Source organism: Leucoraja erinacea, chromosome 4 (assembly GCF_028641065.1).
Source record: "Leucoraja erinacea ecotype New England chromosome 4, Leri_hhj_1, whole genome shotgun sequence".
In the NCBI taxonomy this organism is placed as follows: domain Eukaryota; kingdom Metazoa; phylum Chordata; class Chondrichthyes; order Rajiformes; family Rajidae; genus Leucoraja; species Leucoraja erinaceus.
The window spans coordinates 106,022,165-106,031,066 of record NC_073380.1 but is presented as its reverse complement, the minus strand read 5'-3'; the positions used below and the strand labels follow the sequence as shown (position 1 = coordinate 106,031,066).

Below are 8,902 nucleotides of genomic sequence, written 5' to 3'. Positions count from 1 at the left end.
GTGATGGAGCATTGTGCTTCTCCTTCCCACAATTATCTGCCTCATTACATCCAGAATTCTGTTCACTACTTTAGATTGCACTGCAGTTTTTGCATTATTTGCACTGCGTCTGTCCTTGTATGTTTTAATGCATTCATCATTATCACACATACTGTTTACTCCATGATCTTCTTGCAAATAAATAATTTCATGGTACAATAGTGCATTTGACAATAAACTGATCCGAGTTTAATGTTCCAAAATCATCATGTCAATCAAACCTTGCCATATTTGCTTACTTAGAGAGGCCCGGGACCGTTGGTGAGCAGTGGAGGAGGGTCAGGGCGGTGAGTACTTAATTCGGGCACGGGGCTTGTTTTCACAGAGGCCCAGGACCGTTGGTGAGCAGTGGAGGAGGGTCAGGGCTTTTACCAAAATCCGTAACGTTCCACACTCCATAGGGAGGGTTCTGGTGGAAGCCGCTGATTGGTGGAAGCAGACTAGAGGAAGCAGCTGATTGGGTGCAACCTCAGGTTAGCATTTGTGCTTTCTGGTTAAAGGTACAGTGCTTTAGTAAAGGTACAGTGGGCTAAGGGTACAGTGGGTTAAAGGTGCAGTGCTTTAGTAAAGGTACAGTGGGCTAAGGGTACAGTGGGTTAAAGGTGCAGTGCTTTAGTAAAGGTACAGTGAGCCAAGGGTACAGTGGGTTAAAGGTGCAGTGCTTTAGTAAAGGTACAGTGCTTTAGTAAGGGTACAGTGGGTTAAAGGTACAGTGCTTTTTGTTTATATAATAAAGGTGCAGTTTAAAGGTCACGAGGGAGCAGCTGTTGTGAGTCAGATACCTGCTGATTTCTCCCAGCAGTTTCTATTGTATTATACTGGTATCAGATCCAGGGTAAGGCGGGAGAATGACAGTCAGAGCAGTATACTGTTCTGGATGTCAGATGTGGGAGGTCATGGTGTCGGATGGCCCTCCAGACGTCCACATCTGCACCAGGTGCAGCGAGATGGGGCTCCTAAGGGACCGTATTAGGATCCTGGAGCAGCAGCTCGATGACCTCTGTCTGGTCAGGGAGAGTGAGGAGGTCATAGAGGGGAGTTATAGAGAGGTGGTCACTCCAAAACCACGGGAGAGAGACATGTGGGTCACGTTAAGGAAGGGCAAGGGGCAGAGGCAGGAACGAGTGAGTACTCCAATGTCGGTACACCTCGCAAATAAGTACTCCTGTTTGAGTACGGATGGGGGTGACAGCCTACCCGGGGGTAGTGACAGCGGACGGGCCTCCAGCACAGAGACCGGCCCTGTTGCTCCAAAAGGTAGGGAAAAAAAGAGGGCAATAGTAATTGGGGACTCTATTGTTAGGGGGTCGGATAGGCGAATCTGTGGACGCAGTCGGGAGACCAGGATGGTGGTCTGCCTCCCTGGTGCCAAGGTCTCGGACGTGTCTCAACGCGTCCAAGATATCCTGAAATCAGAGAGGAGCCTGAGGTCATGGTACATATAGGTACCAATGTGATAGGTAAAAAAAGGGAAGAGGTCCTGAAGGGAGGATTTAGGGAGTTAGGAGGAGAGTTAAGGAAAAGGACCAAAAAGGTAACAATCTCAGGATTACTGCCTGTGCCACGCGACAGTGAGAGTAGGAATGGAGCGAGGTGGAGGATAAATGCGTGGCTGAAAGACTGGTGCAGAGGGCAGGGATTCAAGTTCCTGGATCATTGGGACTTCTTTTGGGGAAGGTGGGACCCGTACAGAAAGGATGGATTGCACTTGAACCCGAGGAGAACCAATATCCTAGCGGGGAAATTTGCAAAGGCTAATGGGGAGACTTTAAACTAGAATGGTTGGGGCCAGGGACTCAAATAGCGAAAGGTAGTAGACAGAATGGGAGGCAGGAAGCAGAAAAGGGAAGCACTCGGACACAAGAGGAGAAAGAAAAAAAAGGAAATAAACAGAGAATAAGAGGCGGGGGGTTTCTTAAATGTGCATATTTTAATGCTAGGAGCATTGTAAGAAAGGTGGATGAGCTTAGAGTCTGGATAGACACCTGGAAGTATGATGTTGTGGCGATCAGTGAAACGTGGTTGCAGGAGGGCTGTGATTGGAAACTAAATATTCCAGGATTTCGTTGCTTCAGGTGTGATAGAATTGGAGGGGCAAGAGGTGGAGGTGTTGCATTGCTAGTCAGGGGAGATATTACAGCAGTGCTTTGGCAGGATAGATTGGAGGACTCATCTAGGGAGGCTATTTGGGTGGAATTGAGAAGTGGGAAAGGTGTAGCAACACTTATAGGGGTGTATTATAGACCGCCAAACGGGGAACGAGAATTGGAAGAGAAAATATGTAAGGAGATAGCAGATATTAGTAGTAAGCACAAGGTAGTGATTGTGGGAGATTTCAACTTTCCACACATAGACTGGGAAACACATTCTGTAAATGGGCTGGATGGGTTGGAGTTTGTAAAATGTGTGCAGGATAGTTTTTTGCAGCAATACATAGAGGTACCTACTAGAGGAGGGGCAGTGCTGGACCTCCTGTTAGGAAATGAGACGGGTCAGGTGGCAGAGGTATGTGTTGGGGAGCACTTCGGGTCCAGTGATCACAATACCATTAGTTTCAATATAATTATGGAGAGGGTCAGAACTGGACCTAGGGTTGAGATTTTTGATTGGAGAAAGGCTAACTTTGATGAGATGCGAGATGATTTAAAAGGAGTGAACTGGGACATTTTGTTTTATGGGAAAGATGTAGAAGAGAAATGGAAGACATTTAAAGGGGAAATTTTAAGAGTACAGAATCTTTATGTTCCTGTTCGGTTGAAAGGAAACAATAAAAATTGGAAAGAGCCCTGGTTTTCAAGGGAAATTGGACATCTTGTTCGGAAAAAGAGGGAGATCTACAATAATTATAGGCAGCATGAAGTAAATGAGGTGCTTGAGTAGTATCAGGAATGTAAAAAGAATCTTAAGAAAGAAATTAGAAAAGCTAAAAGAAGATATGAGGTTGCTTTGGCAAGTAAGGTGAAAGTAAATCCAAAGGGTTTCTACAGCTATATTAATAGCAAAAGGATAACGAGGGATAAAATTGGTCCATTGGAGAGACAGAGTGGACAGCTATCTGCAGAGCCAAATGAGATGGGGGAGATATTGAACAATTTTTTTTCTTCGGTATTCACCAAGGAGAAGGATATTGAATTATGTGAGGTAAGGGAAACTAGTAGAGTAGCTATGGATACTATGAGGTTCAAAGTAAAAGAAGTACTGACACTTTTGAAAAATATAAAAGTGGATAAGTCTCCAGGTCCTGACAGGATATTCCCATGGACATTGAGGGAAGTTAGTGTAGAAATAGCCGGGGCTATGACAGAAATATTTCAAATGTCATTAGAAACGGGAATAGTCCCCAAGGATTGGCGTACTGTGCATGTTGTTCCATTGTTTAAAAAGGGTTCTAAGAGTAAACCTAGCAATTATAGGCCTGTTAGTTTGACTTCAGTGGTGGGCAAATTAATGGAAAAGATACTTAGAGATAATATATATAAGCATCTAGATAAACAGGGTCTGATTAGGAACAGTCAACATGGATTTGTGCCTGGAAGGTCATGTTTGACTAATCTTCTTTAATTTTTTGAAGAGGTTACTAGGGAAATTGACGAGGGTAAAGCAGTGGATGTTGTCTATATGGACTTTAGTAAGGCCTTTGACAAGGTTCCTCATGGAAGGTTAGTTAAGAAGGTTCAACTGTTGGGTATAAATGCAGGAATAGCAAGATGGATTCAACAGTGGCTGAATGGGAGACGCCAGAGGGTAATGGTGGATGGTTGTTTGTCGGGTTGGAGGCAGGTGACTAGTGGGGTGCCTCAGGGATCTGTGTTGGGTCCTTTGTTGTTTGTCGTGTACATCAATGATCTGGATGAAGGTGTGGTAAATTGGATTAGTAAGTATGCAGATGATACCAAGATAGGGGATGTTGTGGATAATGAAGAGGATTTCCAAAGTCTACAAAGTGATTTAGGCCATTTGGAAAAATGGGCTGAAAGATGGCAGATGGAGTTTAATGCTGATAAATGTGAGGTGCTACACCTTGGCAGGACAAATCAAAATAGGACGTACATGGTAAATGGTAGGGAATTGAAGAATACAGTTGAACAGAGGGATCTGGGTATAACCGTGCATAGTTCCTTGAAGGTGGAATCTCATATAGATAGGGTGGTAAAGAAAGCTTTTGGTATGCTAGCCTTCATAAACCAGAGCATTGAGTATAGAAGCTGGGATGTAATGTTAAAATTGTACAAGGCATTGGTGAGACCAAATCTGGAGTATGGTGTACAATTTTGGTGCCCAATTATAGGAAGGATGTCAACAAAATAGAGAGAGTACAGACTAGATTTACTAGAATGTTGCCTGGGTTTCAACAACTAAGTTACAGAGATAGGTTGAATAAGTTAAGTCTTTATTCTCTGGAGCGCAGAAGGTTAAGGGGGGACTTGATAGAGGTCTTTAAAATGATGAGAGGGATAGACAGAGTTGATGTGGACAAGCTTTTCCCTTTGAGAATAGGGAAGATTCAAACAAGAGGACATGAAAGTGGTGGAGGCAGGTTCATTGGTATCATTTAAAAATAAATTGGATAGGCATATGGATGAGAAGGGAATGGAGGGTTATGGTATGAGTGCAGGCAGGTGGGACTAAGGGGAAAAAAAGTTGTTCAGCACGGACTTGTAGGGCCGAGATGGCCTGTTTCCGTGCTGTAATTGTTATATGGTTATATGTTATATAGGTTCTCAATTTGCAGGTAGAAACACTTCTCTAGAGTCTCTGAATAACTCCATGTGGGAAAATACACACCATCTAGTACCTTTGCACACCAATCGTTGCACACCATTGTCATCTGTTAAACTACTCTTGGTGGCAGGTCACTGCAATAGGAGGCATCAGTTGTCTGTCAGTTGCCCAGAATCCACATCTCCCAGTTGTACAGGGTCTTGGTGAGACCACACCTGGAGTATTGCGTACAGTTTTGGTCTCCAAATCTGAGGAAGGACATTATTGCCATAGAGGGAGTGCAGAGACGGTTCACCAGACTGATTCTTGGGATGTCAGGACTGTCTTATGAAGAAAGACTGGATAGACTCGGCTTGTACTCGCTAGAATTTAGGAGATTGAGAGGGGATCTTATAGAAACTTACAAAATTCTTAAGGGGTTGGACAGGCTAGATGCAGGAAGATTGCTCCCGATGTTTGGGAAGTCCAGGACAAGGGGTCACAGCTTAAGGATAAGGGGGAAATCCTTTAAAACTGAGATGAGAAGAACTGTTTTCAAACAGAGTGGTGAATCTCTGGAACTCTCTGCCACAGAGGGTGGTCGAGGCCAGTTCATTGGCTATATTTAAGAGGGAGTTAGATGTTGCCCTTGTGGCTAAGGGGATCAGGGGGTATGGAGAGAAGGCAGGTACGGGATACTGAGTTGGATGATCAGCCATGATCATATTGAATGGCGGTGCAGGCTCGAAGGGCCGAATGGCCTACTCCTGCACCTAATTTCTATGTTTCTATGAAACCAGTTGCCTGGGGAACTTTGCAGCTGAGGGCACCCCACAGTACATGTGGATTAAGTGCAGTCAATGTGAATATATCATATGTTGACATAAACTAATATTGTACAGAAAGTATTTAAAGAAAAGCTTCCTCCATGCTAACCTAAAGGACATCCCTTTTACACGCAAGAACAGGCGGTATAATTCGATAACTTTCACTTTATTCTATTGCAATTTGGGTTTTAAGTTACCAGCTATTTGGGTTTTAAGTTACCAGCGACATGCATGTGCTTCAGTATGCATCAAAGTTGTCTCTCAATTTTAAAAGTAGAATTTGACATGTTAGAACAGAAGTACCCCAGAGTGACATATTGCTAACATAGTGTTGAAATAGATTGAATCTCTTGGTATATGCAAACTCAAGATCACCAAATAAATATCAATAGCATCAATAGCTTAAGGAAATAGGGGTACATGGTAACAGAGATAAAAATGCAGTAGCTATAAGGTAGGAGACCGGTAGCTCTTTAAATAGATATTCCGGGTTCTATGTTGCCTTCCAGTCAGATTAAGACCTACATTGACTGACTTGGAAAGTGTAAAGATCAGAAAAGCTCATGGGGAAGGCAGTGCTGGAGATGGAAAAAAAGATTCTGATGGCTCAGGTTAGGATACAAAAATACAAGTTCAAGTTGAGTTAGTAATCTGTGGAACAGTTCCCAAGTCATGTTACAAAATTTGGAACAGCAGAGAGGTTAATACATATTTGAAGGTTGATAATAAAAGCTGGGTTGTTTTCTTTTGACGAAGGATAGACAGGGAGAAACTTAATGGAGGTGAATAAACAACATATGATACAGTACTGGTATATTATTGCCATCTTTGTTTTGCATGCTCGCCAAGATGCACATACCATATATGAGACCAGAGAGAAGCTAAGTAAAACATTTTATTTACTTACTTCAGTGACTGTGACTTCCTTTCTATGACTGCATAGTACCAGGAGCTGGAATTGTTCCAGGACCTGTTCACAGTAAGTTGTACAAATGGTTTCTCGTTAATTCTTGCGGAATCAAATCCTGCCCCTCTACGTGCACCATCTCAACAAAGGTACTACTGTAGCTACTTAAACATCTGTAAATCATTGCTTATCTTGTCAGTCCCAGAAACAATCTCAAAATCATTCTGGACCTGCTCTGAAACATCTGATTACTACTGGTAATTTACATTGGAGCAGATTATTTGAAGCCTGTTTCTATCGACACCTGGTATTCACATAATTCCTTAACTCCTGAATAGAGTCATAGAGTGAGGAAATAGGCCCTTTGGCTCAATGCATGCACCTGCCTAAATGTGTTTTAAGTGTTGAGATAGATTCTGGGTAAAAGGTTCTGTACATTTACCCCATCTAATCCTCTCATGATCATGTACACCTCTATCAGATCACACCTCATCCTCCTGCACTCCAAGGAATAAAGTCCTAGCCTGCTCAACCTCTCCCTATAGTTCAGGCCCTTGTCCTGACACCATCCTTGTAAATCTTCTCTGCACCCTTTCCAACTTAACAAGCTATAACGGGATGACCAAAACTGAACACAATATTCTAAAGGTAGACCAATGTTCTGTACAACTGTAACATGACCTCCCAACTTCCTTACTCAATACTCGGACTGATAAAGGCCAATGTACCAAAAGCGTTCTTGACCTGTGACACTACTTTCAAGGAACTATGTACTTGCATTCCTTGATTCCTCTGCTCGACAACACGCCCCAGAGCCCTGCTATTCACTGTGTAGGGCCTGGTTGGACTTAGACTCACACTTCTCTATATTAAACTCCATCAACCATTCCTAAGCCTACCTACCCAGCCGATTAAGATCTTGCTCCAATTATTGGCAACCATCTTCACTATCTACAATACCACCAACTTTAGTGTAATCTGCAAACTTACTAATTGTGGGTTTTACGTTCTCATCCAAATCATTGATAGAGATGACAAACAGCTACTGCACTGAACCCTGAGGCACACCATTAGTCACAGGCCTCCATGCCAAAAAACAACCTTCCTTATATCACCCTGTGCTTCCTTCTATGAAGCTAAATGTTCTATCCAGTCATCTATCTCTACTTGGATCTAATGCAATCTAATCTTCCAGACAACACAAACCTGTAAACTAAGCATAATCTGAAAATAGCAGAGGCATTCTGAGATCAGTAAATGTTCAATGTGATCATAATCTGTCTCCAAACATCTCATTAATATGATGTTTTTCGCCTCTAATTGCTACCTTGATTAGTTCTGTTCAATTAAGTGAATCTGGGGATTCTTCCAAGTCAATGACTGATTAAATATTTTTCTTCTGTTAAATTTTAATAGTGGCTTCTCACTCACTGTGTAAACTCTGACAACAGCTTTGGATGATTTTAATACCAACTGGACTAAGTGGGACCCGTTGGGTCCCTGTCACTCGGGCGGCTTGGTCCCTCAACACAACCCGTTCCCCAATGTAACATTCCACCACTCACCCGTTCCCCCCCAATGCAACCCATTACTCCAACGCAGTATTCCACCACTCACCCATAGACCCCAACTGCGCAGGCATGGCTCAACCTCGTAATAGGCGCGGCCTCTTCACACCCCCCAGAGCCAGCCCGCGGGCCCGGAGGAAAGCCAGCCTCAGTGCCCAGGCCCCAGATTGTCGGCGTGGCATCTCCCCACCCCTGGAGCCAGAGATGGCTGTCCCTGCCTGCAGACGCAGCCCCAGCGCTAAGTGGCGGGCCCAGTAGTAATAATAACATAATCTTAACCAATAAAAAAAAAACCTAACAAATACAAACATAACAATAGGAAACTGTAGGCCAGAAACTCATAGAAATGCAAAGAAACTGGTATGTGAAAGTGCATTTGTAAGATTAGATTATGGGGATAGCACACCCCAAGTCTACTGAAAATGAAATTAAAAAATTGGAGTATTTACCCTCTTGGGGATCTGAGAGCATCTCCCTCTCTGAAGTTTGGTGCCAAATATTGACTTAACATATCCGCCATTTCTTTGTTTCCTGTTTTAATTCACCAATCAAATAAAATGATTGTCAAGCAGTATCTGCAGAATGAATGGACAGGAGGTGTTTCAGGTCGGGATGCTTTCTCAGACTTTACCAGTCCAAGGAAGGGTCTTGATCCAGAACAGTCCCACACCCATCCAATGACCATTGGCAGAAAGACCCTAAACTGCAGTACTTATCTACGAAGCTTTAGCATTCCCTGCACTGAGCTTCTGTACATCCCTCAAGTCCTGCAGTCTGGACTTGAGGGATGCCAGTCGGCAGCATTCGTTATGTACATCTTGGTGTACCAGATCTCCACCAGGTTTCGGGAAGACCAAAGA

General features: G+C 43.4%; 1 long non-coding RNA gene across 1 annotated transcript; it reads left to right on the top strand.

Annotated features, from left to right (window-relative positions):
- The first annotated feature begins 336 nt into the window (after positions 1-336).
- Positions 337-2,744, top strand: LOC129696742 (uncharacterized). The gene is made up of 2 exons (XR_008723393.1): positions 337-692; positions 747-2,744. It is a non-coding gene; the product is annotated as an uncharacterized LOC129696742 (long non-coding RNA).
- The last annotated feature ends 6,158 nt before the right edge of the window (positions 2,745-8,902 follow it).